Below are 10,768 nucleotides of genomic sequence, written 5' to 3'. Positions count from 1 at the left end.
GTACATAAAAATACAGAGAGTGACAATAAGAAACAACTGCGAACCTATCTGATTTTACAATGCGACAGAAGTATTGAACTTCAGGTATGCAAGGCGCACACTCAATTTACTGTCACCATACGTCTATACTTGTTTGTGTACTCGAATTGTCAAGCGTCAATAGGTGAACGATGAATCTTCGTCGACCGGCCGTCGCGTTTGACACATTGTCGTTCACGTGGAAAAGGAAGAGCGAGGCCAAAAGAGAAACGAACTAGTAGTTCGACGGTAGCCTGGGTGATATTTAGGGACTCCCGCCGCCGTTGACGTGGTGTTATTAAACGATGAACGAGTTACGTAAAGCAAAGCAGCTCGTGACAGCGTGTTGCCTGTTCCTCTCAAAATTCCGTGGGTCCGCGACTGGGCGTGCTTGCTTCCACGGGAACTTGATTTACCGTCCAAGCTACCTAATCTGTCGCGCATTCTTTATCTTTGCTCACGATTAATGAAGCGACACTAGACGTTGCGACGAGATTCCATCAGAAATTTGAGTGTTACGCTACTGAAATTGTACTTTGATAAAAAATTATAAATTGAATAGAAGTTGTTCTACCGTCGGGTTTTCAACGTCCACTGCGTTTCAATTAATCCGATAATCAGTCCCGTCGTCAATTTGTCCTGGTGTAGCGACACAGCAGCGTCGCTTTATTTATAGATTCTTTTCCCGATCGATTCAAGTCCCGCGCGTATACGCATTACTCTTGATTAATTGGAACCGACAACACGTTAAACTTGATGGATATTTACTTAATCGTGAACAAGGGAGACGGTTCGTCCCTTCGGTCAATTCCAAACGTGACTCTTGTATACACATATACCGCCCCATCCCCGGTTTATAAGTCTTAAGACGTACAGTGCTCCTCACTTGAATAGCCTCGGGTAAAAATTGATGTATTCATGTAAGCTTATGTCGAGGAAAGGAATTTCATTGACAATTTTTTAGTACTAATTATATAAGTTAATAATATTAATTTGTACGGATGTACACACTTGGAAAATACGATATTGTTGGAAAAATAATATGGGCTATACGTAGTACACTGTATTGAGAAACATCTAATTAAACGGGGACATTGCAAGTGTGTGACAAATGAAAATGTGTGATACTTTAATGAATAATTAACGAACGGCTTAGTATGTCTTTCGTTGTTTTAGTTAGAACCTTCGCCAGATTTTTTAATAGACAATGAGTGCTTCGAAATCTCGGTGTCTTGAAGAGTGCAACGCGTCCCGACCTTTTCCAGAACTTCTATTCTCGTCGAAGCTTATTGTTTCACCTCCCTTACCGAGTCAAACCGTTCGCCTTGAAACAATAGTCGAAACGAGAACCTTATCCAGTGTGTTCGAACTCGTCGAGAAACCGCTGCACATCGTATCCTGGGAACCAGGGCAGCAAACTAAATTGATTCTTAGAAATGCAGTCCATGTAAAGAGAAACTCCCGTGAAAAAGATAATACGATAATGAGTAAAAGACTGGAAGCTAGTAAGTCATGTTCTGTGTATAAAAAGATCTGTAGTCTACTGAAATTGAGTTTCTTAAATATTGACGAAGATGAACCTTGTCAATTTTTGTGAAATGTTAAAGAAAATTCTTCACTGTCATGAAAACGGTAGTACAATAATCAGTGAAAGACTAGAGGATAATAAATCATGTTCTAAGTATAAAAAGAACTTTGGTCTATTGAACTCAAGTTTCTCAAAAATTGGCAAGCTTCATGTTTGTCAATTTGCCAGAGATTCGTGTTAAGCTTTTACTAAACCTGACTACTTAAGAAGCAATGGTGTATTCAAGATAATTCCAGGAACAGAAGCTATTTGTGAGTAAACTAGTTTGAATTAACGTAAATGCATCTATCATGATGCAACCTGTTTGCACGTCGTTTCCGGGACGCAGCATCCCGCGGCGACGTCGAACCGCTTGATTTTATACAGATGTTGATCTAATTCAAAGCGACGGCTCGATGCAGTGTCATGAACACGTGGCACTGTCTGTCACATGCAGGCGTGCATCCGATGTAATGTTTATTACAGATCCAGTCAGTTTCTTCGGAAACCAGTGTCATACTATGATACACACTTCAGAAAGTGGTCTCCATTTTTATAAAGCGATTGAAAATTGTTGTCGACAAAAATGGATTTGAATATAAATCTAAATATATAATTAAGGGTATAATCACACATTTGCTACCAAGTAAGCGTAACTAAAGAATGTGGACCATCCTGTCAGGGTATAAGGGAAGCAAGAAAAATCGCGACACGGACACTGGTTGACGTAGACGGCAGTACCGTAACAAACGAGCCAGAAAACGACAGGGGAAAGAATGGTGGAAAGCTGGCTGACTGAACACTGTACTCGTCCCTCCGCACGGCCGCGATGAAAAGATGTATCGAGGCACGGAGGAACAAGGCCGACCATTTTTTGCACCCCCGCGTCTCGAACGACAAACGCGAGATACAACCTTTGACAATTTTCCATCCCATATCGAGCGGATGTATACGACTCAGCACGGCTCTATGGCCTGGCAAACGAAGGAAAATGTTTGAAAATATCTCTCTCCCTGAGCTAATGGACGGATGCCAGTCGGAGGGATGAAAGTTTTTGATAAATAATTGATGATGAGAGATTGACATTTTAGAGATATACATATTTATGACCATTTTAACGTAAATGAAATTTATGTTCACATCACAATTTCTACTTGCCGGCTTAATTTCCTATAATTTTGAGATACCAAAATTATAGAAATGTATAATTAACATAATATATTCTTTTATAATTTCAATGCTATTTTTACCTCTTAAAATTATCATCATTACTTTAATCCTCTTTCCTCAATCAAATTCTTGACTTTTCCTATAATGGTTGTTAAATTAATTAATTAAATGAAAAGTCAAAAATTTAATTGCGGAAAAGCGATTAAACTAATGGTAATAATTTGAAGCGAAAATTTTAGCAGGTTTTTGGCATTTTCGGTAGGAATAGTGTTAAAATAATATGAAATTGCAGAAATTATGCCAGTGGGTAGAAATTATGATGTGGACAAAAATTAGGACATTTACTCTATATTCTGCTAATTTATATGTTTTGCATAAAGCTGTCGAGACATTAATAATATTTGTATGGATCGCAATTTAGAAAATCCGCGGCTTTTCGAAAAGGTACATCAAGCTTTGTCAGATCAGGCACTAGTCCGGTAACATTTCATCGGCTCACGTCAAAGAGTAAGGTCAGCGAAAGTTCTCAGGGTTGTATCGCTTTTCCAGACCGTTTGTTAGCTCGTTGAAATTTCGGTCCTCACCGTAGTGGGAAGCGTCGACGTGGCCACGGTACACGTGGAGCCACTGTCAATACGCATCCCCATGGGGTAGACTAGAAGGGTGGCGAATCTTATACCCTCTGCCAGAGTTCCTACAGAATATTCGAGGCTGATTTTCGCTAACCGCACAAATTGTTCAAGATCGTTTCTATATAAACTCCGAACGATAAGATAATGTGGGTGTTCGTGCACGCGACATTAACGTAGTGAAATATTCACCTATAAACGTAGGAATCATTCTGTTTCGTGTTTCTGGTCACGAGGGTATAATTAACATGTTACGACGCATAAACGTGTCACGTCACCGCGTGTCTTTCGGCGACCCCTCAGAATTCCACGTATTTTTGGTATAGGCGAACACAGAAAAACCAGGCATATTAATAATGTCACAGGTAATAAGCTACACGCGCGTGTTTCACCTTTGTTCGCGTTTTACGAACAACGCCGCCTTCCGACGACCTGTTGGAGCGGGAACGTTAACAAGTTGGCAAAAAAACGAGTCTCATCGCTTAAAATATATCCGCGATCTGAATCGCATGAGAACCTCGTGGCACCCTCGGCGGCTAAATTTGACTCAATCAATTTCTATCATTGAACGAAGCCACGCTTGAATTCGAAATTTCACATAACACCAATTTACGCTCTTACCTTGCTAATTATTCAACTCCTACACGACGAGGGACGACCTGTTCGCCACATCTCGTAGTTCATTCAAGAAGACGCTCCGGGATGGATCACGAGGCATACGAATACCGGATGGACGATTTGAATGTCGTGCGGTGGAGCAGAGTCACGTGCACAGCAGGGTGGACGCGGCACTCGTGAAATTCGTGAGCACCGAACAGAGCGACAGTAAATCGTGCCCTGACGACGTGTGGACGCGTACTGAGACGCGGGTGGCACGGTCACTGGGCGTCGCGACGGCAACGTACGAACAGCACCCACAACCGCGACGCCGCCGACGTCAGCGTGGGCTACTAGGCTGACGGTGGTCCAGGAACGCACGGTTGCGCACGCGCTTCTTCGGCGTCTCCTTAACGTTCCTGTCCGATTAAATTAAAACCAGAACTCTCACCTTTCCCTTTTCTTTCTTCTTCCTCTTCTCCGTGCCTCGTGGATCCATCTACCCTCAGGGATTTCGTAGATTCGTAAAGGTTGACGTAATCCGGAGTGACGCAGGGAAGCATGCGGTTCTGAAGATGTCATGAATTTTCTGATATTGTATAATTGACTTCTTTGACCAAAGGAACATCGATAATACGAATGGATTGCTTGTCAGTTTCTCTAATGTTTTTATTTGGAGAGATAGCAGAATGATTATTCAAACAGGTACTTTACTAGACTACTTTCTATACAGAATGAAACATTTATGGTATGAATTGGAAGTTAGAATTATATCACATCACATGCAGTGTTTATAGTTCTCCTTATAATGCTATAAAATTTGCAGTCATTATATCTATGCTTGTATAAAACGTGAAAGCTATACTATATGTATGTATAAGCCAATTCGGTTATTGGCTTATATATCTTGAAAATCGCGCGTCGCACGAGATTACGATTACCACTCTGGGACCGGAACGGTAAAACAATAATCTCAGGGGAACACTGTTTTCTACGAAGATATTGCCTAGCGTACGAGTAGTTCCTCTCTCGATCCTTCGTTCTCCGCGTTAATGACTTTTAACGTTCCTCAGCGACGAGTCAAGATAGTCGCGGGAGTATAAATAATTTCAAAAGGAAATACTAAGCTGCGAGATATATGGAGTAATAAAGGAGACGCTTTTATTTTTATGATCGCTCCACGCGTTTCGAGCCAATCTTCTTGGGTTAAGTTTGGAAAATTTACACGCCTCCCGTCAAGTCGATTCACTGGGGATTCGCCAAGTTATCTCGCGTGCACGACCTCTTATGGATTTTATAAGAAAATTGTTAACTTGAAAAATACATTAGCTATCCGAGATCGAGTAAAATGTATGTACACAAAATCATCCATATCTCTAAAGTTCCATGACTTACCGACTTGATTTTCGTTCATGAAATATTTCTATTCTAAACATTTCTCATTTTTTATATAATAATTAATCCGGACGAATCCGCGACGAAGAATGTTAGTTATTTTATACGAAGAACGTATGATCAGAATAAAAGTGCTGTTCTTATTTAATGAAAGTTGTTGACAGATATAACGCAATGTTTATCTCTATAAATAACTCTTAATCCGACTCTGTAAAAGTTGTGAGACATTTCTATAACCCTCGTAATACTTCGATTCCACAGTCTTGATGTCTCGATAAACAAATTACCTTCATGAAAACGATACGCAAGTTATCGAGAGGGAAAGTCGACCAGGAAAATTGTTGTCATGCAATCATGTCTTGCGATACGTAACTGCATCCGGTTTGTTTGGAATATACTGAAGAAATGTCTTCGTAGAAAAAAGGATACTTTGCGTTTATAAAATTTTCAATGTTCACCGGAGTTATGCAATTGTTGGTAGATGCACTTTGCCAGAGTTTATTGCATAATAGACCTCGGTTTGCTTAAGGTAAGATGGAGCTTAAAAGAAAAATAGCTATGAGACTTCTCTGTATCAAAAATCCATATATTAAAAAATATGAATATTAGTTATTATATTATTATACGTAATATATATGAAAATACTTAAAATATGAAAGATATAATATAATAGGTATAAAAATTCTTGGATTTTACTTTTAATAATGCCTCGATTTCGTTTTCCGAGTAAAGATCAGTGAAGATCGAATGAAATTTGAACCTTATCGGGCACGAATGATATTCCCTGGAAGAAAAGGTCGAATTGAATTGTCTTAAAGTTCAGTCTTGAGGTTGAAGAAACTACACAACTAGAGTAGAAACCGGAGTTCTAGTCAGTGATATCTTAGAAAATCGAAAAGCAAGCATGAAAGAGGGAAGAAAAACGGGTCTGGAACACTTGGCCGAGCTCGATGTTATCGAGATTGGGGATTCGGTCACGTGAAGCACGACAAATTTCAAGCAGCCGGAATAATTCAAGATACCGAAATCTTTCTACGCGTTTATACTTTGTCTCTGTCCTGACAATTATTCATTCATTTGAAGAAAACTCGACTTTTGTAGCAATTACACAAGATTTTAAAGACTACTTCTCTAATTGTACTTTTTAACTCCTCGTTGATAGAGAACTACTTCTCAAAATGTCAGAAACCAATTTGTTTAGATGCTGCAAAAATAATTGCGGTTGTTGCGCATAACAGCGAAGGCCGCAATTATTTTTCCATCAACCTAACACAATAGCCACTTTTGAACTTTGTCTGGGGCTTACCTACTTATTTCGTAGCTTTGATCAGACCTCAGATAATTAATCCAGCTTTTTATCGCGGATGAACTTTCGCTTCGAAGATATGCGGCTATTAAATCTAGTCGGAATCGCGTTATGGCATCGTTAAATGACTGCTTTCTTACAAAGAGCCGGCGTGCGCTGAGCGAACGTCGATTCCCGGTAAATCCGCGAGAAATATTACCAGGCGGTACCGCGTCGATACGCGTTTTTCCTAGTGACGCAACGCGTCGCGTCCAATATCAAGCTGAACTACTGGAAATCCGACGCTTTAGCCCCGCCGTGGTCTCAACTCGCTTCGGGCGATGCAAATTCGCGTTGCCATCGCATCAGACTTTGTTCCGTTATTACGTTACGTACGCGATGTCATAAACCGGATTTTTCTCGGTAACTCTTTGTGAACGACAACGTACGCGTATATTTTATGAATGAATCAAATAAATTGCACGTATAACAGACTGAACGTAACCACGATCGTTACATTAGGATTTCTAATTATTTTTGGGAGACAGGCATTTCACTTGTTAAGGTGATTCTATTAATATTCTGAAGTCAAGCGAATGTGCATACTAAGAATGTCATAAATTTTAATGCACATTACTATAGTCCATAAAAATAAATTTCGATTTTTTTAAAGTCGTATATAAGAAATGAAATATTTATAATTTTAATGCAAATAACTTTTTTCTTAGTTTGGCAAAATATATTTCTTTTGCATTTATTAGAATATCTGAATGAGCTTAGGTTTTTCTTTTCACTCCCAGAATTCAAGCATACTAATTTTATAGTTTCCATTGACAAGTGCATGACACCCACATACTTCAGTGTTAAAGTACAACGTTTTAAGCTTCATTATTTTTTAAATTCGGTAACGTGGACATTTAACTATACCGACATATTCATTGCGATCTGAAGAATAACATACCACAATTTGATTACGATCTGTAATATCTTGCATTTTAATGGAATCATCTTATTGACATTTTTATAATCGATCTGGTAAAATGTTTATAATTATTATCCATAGACACGTTCGGTAAAGTTATTTTGAAATAACTATTCTCAGAAGGAACGATTAAGTAATACATGATATCTGGCATAAAATCTACCGAGATATTAAACAGACGTTACCTTCGATTATTTATCGGAACATGGCACGCTGATGGGTAAACGTTATTCGTATGGTGTGTGCCGATAGCGTTTTACAGTAATATTCGCTTCAATTTATGGCATACTCAACGCCGTTTTTATGCCACATTTCACCTTTCTTTCGGCCGGCCAACTTTTCGCCGCACGTTCGTATTTATAGTTCTTATAGTTCTCGACATTTATGTGTCTCGAATCGCTGGGCAAAATTCTTAACCAGACTAGCTCGAACTTTTTCTGGAATTCGAGTTTATCTTTCGCAACCGAACAACCTCCGCCCTAACGTTGTTCCTTCTAATGTTTCTTTTATGCAACAACAATTCCAACAAATTATTACTCTGCCCGTCGCCATAACGACCAGAACATCGTTGCATTATGCACGTAGAGTAGTAGAGACATTCGCGCGAGCACGCGCCGCATAAATGGAATGCAGTTTTCAGGAAAGGTTACCGGGACATGACGGAAGCTTCAGTTTTGACCAGTTTCATTCTGTCTCACCTTTACGAAAATAGCAGCAGCACCGGAATCCAATGAATTTACTTGGGAAATTCGCGTTGCTTTACAAGACGGTACGATTGAATCTCATCCTGAGTAGTTTTGAGAAGTCGAAGTATTCCACGCGTTTTTGCAATGAATGTTACGCACGGAGCAGAGTGCCATCAAACGAGTTTATGAAGTATCAGAAATTCCTCCTTCGCAAAACGCACGAGTAAAGTTTTCAAATTGTCACCGGCAAGTTGACAAAAGTTACTTCATGTATATCATTTTAACAACACAGTTAACAGAGTTCATTTACGTAATAAAATTATTTCCCTGTTAAGCTAATACGTTACGATACTTAAACTAATTTTCCTTGCTGATTACCGAAGGAGTCGAATGCATAGGTGGCGAGGACCGAAGAGAATTTCGAATGCTAAACCGGAGGAATATGTTACGCGTGTTGAAACACAAGAGGTTCCTTTGTCTCGAGAACGTTGAAGGAACTAAGTTCGAGGTTACACGACTGACACACTTTTCTCGCCCGTAATTTAACTATGAATAATTCACTCCCGGAGTGCAGAAGTAAATTCATCGCCTTATGCGGATGGACTTGCGAGAGCCAGTGTACAGACGCGGATTTACTCTTGCACTTTACCTCTTGAATTATTCACGTTCTCGGATTACAGAGACGCTGTTATTTGGTCAGCGTGAACATTCGTTTGGAGATGCGATTCTACGTTTTTGAATAGAAAGTCGAAAATGAAGAACCGTGACGCGAATGGAAGCCCGGCGAGGAGCTTCTGCACTCATGTGTTAAAACATATTGCAAAACACATAAAAAACACGTATAGGCAAAATGAAACTTGCAAAATTTTTATTAATAATTGTAGGAGAATCTATTATATCGAATTTAGAATTACACACGTAATCATAGAGAAAATTCTGATTTACAGTTTATATCCTCTTTTAATTGACTATGTAATATTTTGAAGTAAATCTCTTTTGGATACCCTAGCGCGTTAAAGAAATATTGTAAAAAAGTAGAAACCTATTTTTCACTCTTTTTCAATTTCAGTAATTATTCATACTAGTGTTGTTTGCTTTACAAATAAATATATCTTATGATACTCCAGAGTATATCTCAAATTTCATTGTAAATACTTAAATTGCCTTTTAGATTTTTCCTAACGTACAAACAAACGCTTCCTCTTTATATAATAGTGAGACGTACTGTGATCAGGACTTGTCAGACTCTTTGACAGACAATAAGCGCTAGTAAAACTTCTGGACGGAAGTATGCGTCGAGTAGAAATTAATCGAGAAACGAGTTAACGTCTATTGCGTGTCATCGTGTCGATACGCGTCGTGCCACTCGACGTATCTACATTATTGCGAACGACACAGCCGGAAATATTGCTTATCTAGGAAATTATCGACGTTTCTGGCTCGGGTTCTGTATAATATGTACGACGGAGGCTGCTAGCGAATATTGGAACGAGCAGATGGAATAATTTTTCCGAGACACCCCTACCAACTGCGTCACCCACGCACGTTCGTCGAGATTAAAGGCTGTAAATCATGGCCAGAGCATTTACGAGCGAAGAGAATGGCAGAGCGAAATGCTAGAAACAGCGAAACACCGTAAAGCCGATGCGAAATCTCCCAAGCTACCGCGGATCGAGTTAATTTTCACAATTTTACTCGGCAGGGTTAATGAAAAATTCAGTCTGCGTGAAAACTGCGGGCAGCATAGCATATAGCTGGTAATTGATGAGTCAGTGTGAGAGGAAGAGTAAGGGAGCCGAGTTCCTCGGTTAATTAGGGGAGTTCATTTAGTTCGGTCTTTATACGCACAATTAAGGGACAAACTGTGCTAGCTAGCGGGATATTAAGTTTAGAATTTCGGGCAATGACGCAATTTTCCCCTACTGCGATTATTAATCGTGGAACCCGGGGTTGGCTATGCTAACACATGACCAAAAGCAAACCGCATCGTGCTGCTTTCCGTTAACAGGTATTGCACGCGCACGTTGCCTCCCTGGAATTAATTCCCCGTACTTCGAATAGGTTTGCTAAAGGACAAACCGGATCCGACGGTGAAATGTCGGGCTCGAAATATATGTAATATCATATAGAATTCGATTGGGAATTGCGATGTAATATCAACTGACGTGCGTACTCGTATATCCTTGACATATGGAATGATAAAAGTCCGGATAATCGAAAATTCATATAAAAGCTTCGATCGATCGAACCCTTGCGGCCTCGCAACTTGAATGGAAATTCGTTTAATGAAATTTCTAGTGGAATTTCTATTAAAATTCTGTTAATTAAATTCAATTGGAAGAGTTCAGCAATGAACGTTTTTTAACGAGCAAATAACTTTTCGTCAGTTACGTAATTATATAAAAAATTGTGAAACGAATTGCAGGAAACTTTATATAA

General features: G+C 39.4%; 1 protein-coding gene across 1 annotated transcript in view; it reads right to left on the bottom strand.

The window, feature by feature from the left end:
• Nucleotides 1-4,248, bottom strand: part of LOC108626251 (somatostatin receptor type 2) — a 61,733-nt gene extending 57,485 nt beyond the window's left edge. Inside the window, exon 1 of the mRNA XM_018026830.2 lies at nucleotides 4,006-4,248. The gene's annotated coding sequence lies outside the window, so the exon portion shown is untranslated. The remainder of the gene's footprint in view (nucleotides 1-4,005) is intronic.
• Nucleotides 4,249-10,768: the final 6,520 nt, after the last annotated feature.

This window comes from Ceratina calcarata, unplaced genomic scaffold, assembly GCF_001652005.2.
Source record: "Ceratina calcarata isolate Rehan_Ccalc_2016 unplaced genomic scaffold, ASM165200v1 scaffold390.2, whole genome shotgun sequence".
Classification (NCBI taxonomy): domain Eukaryota; kingdom Metazoa; phylum Arthropoda; class Insecta; order Hymenoptera; family Apidae; genus Ceratina; species Ceratina calcarata.
This window is presented reverse-complemented; position numbering and strand designations above follow the sequence as displayed.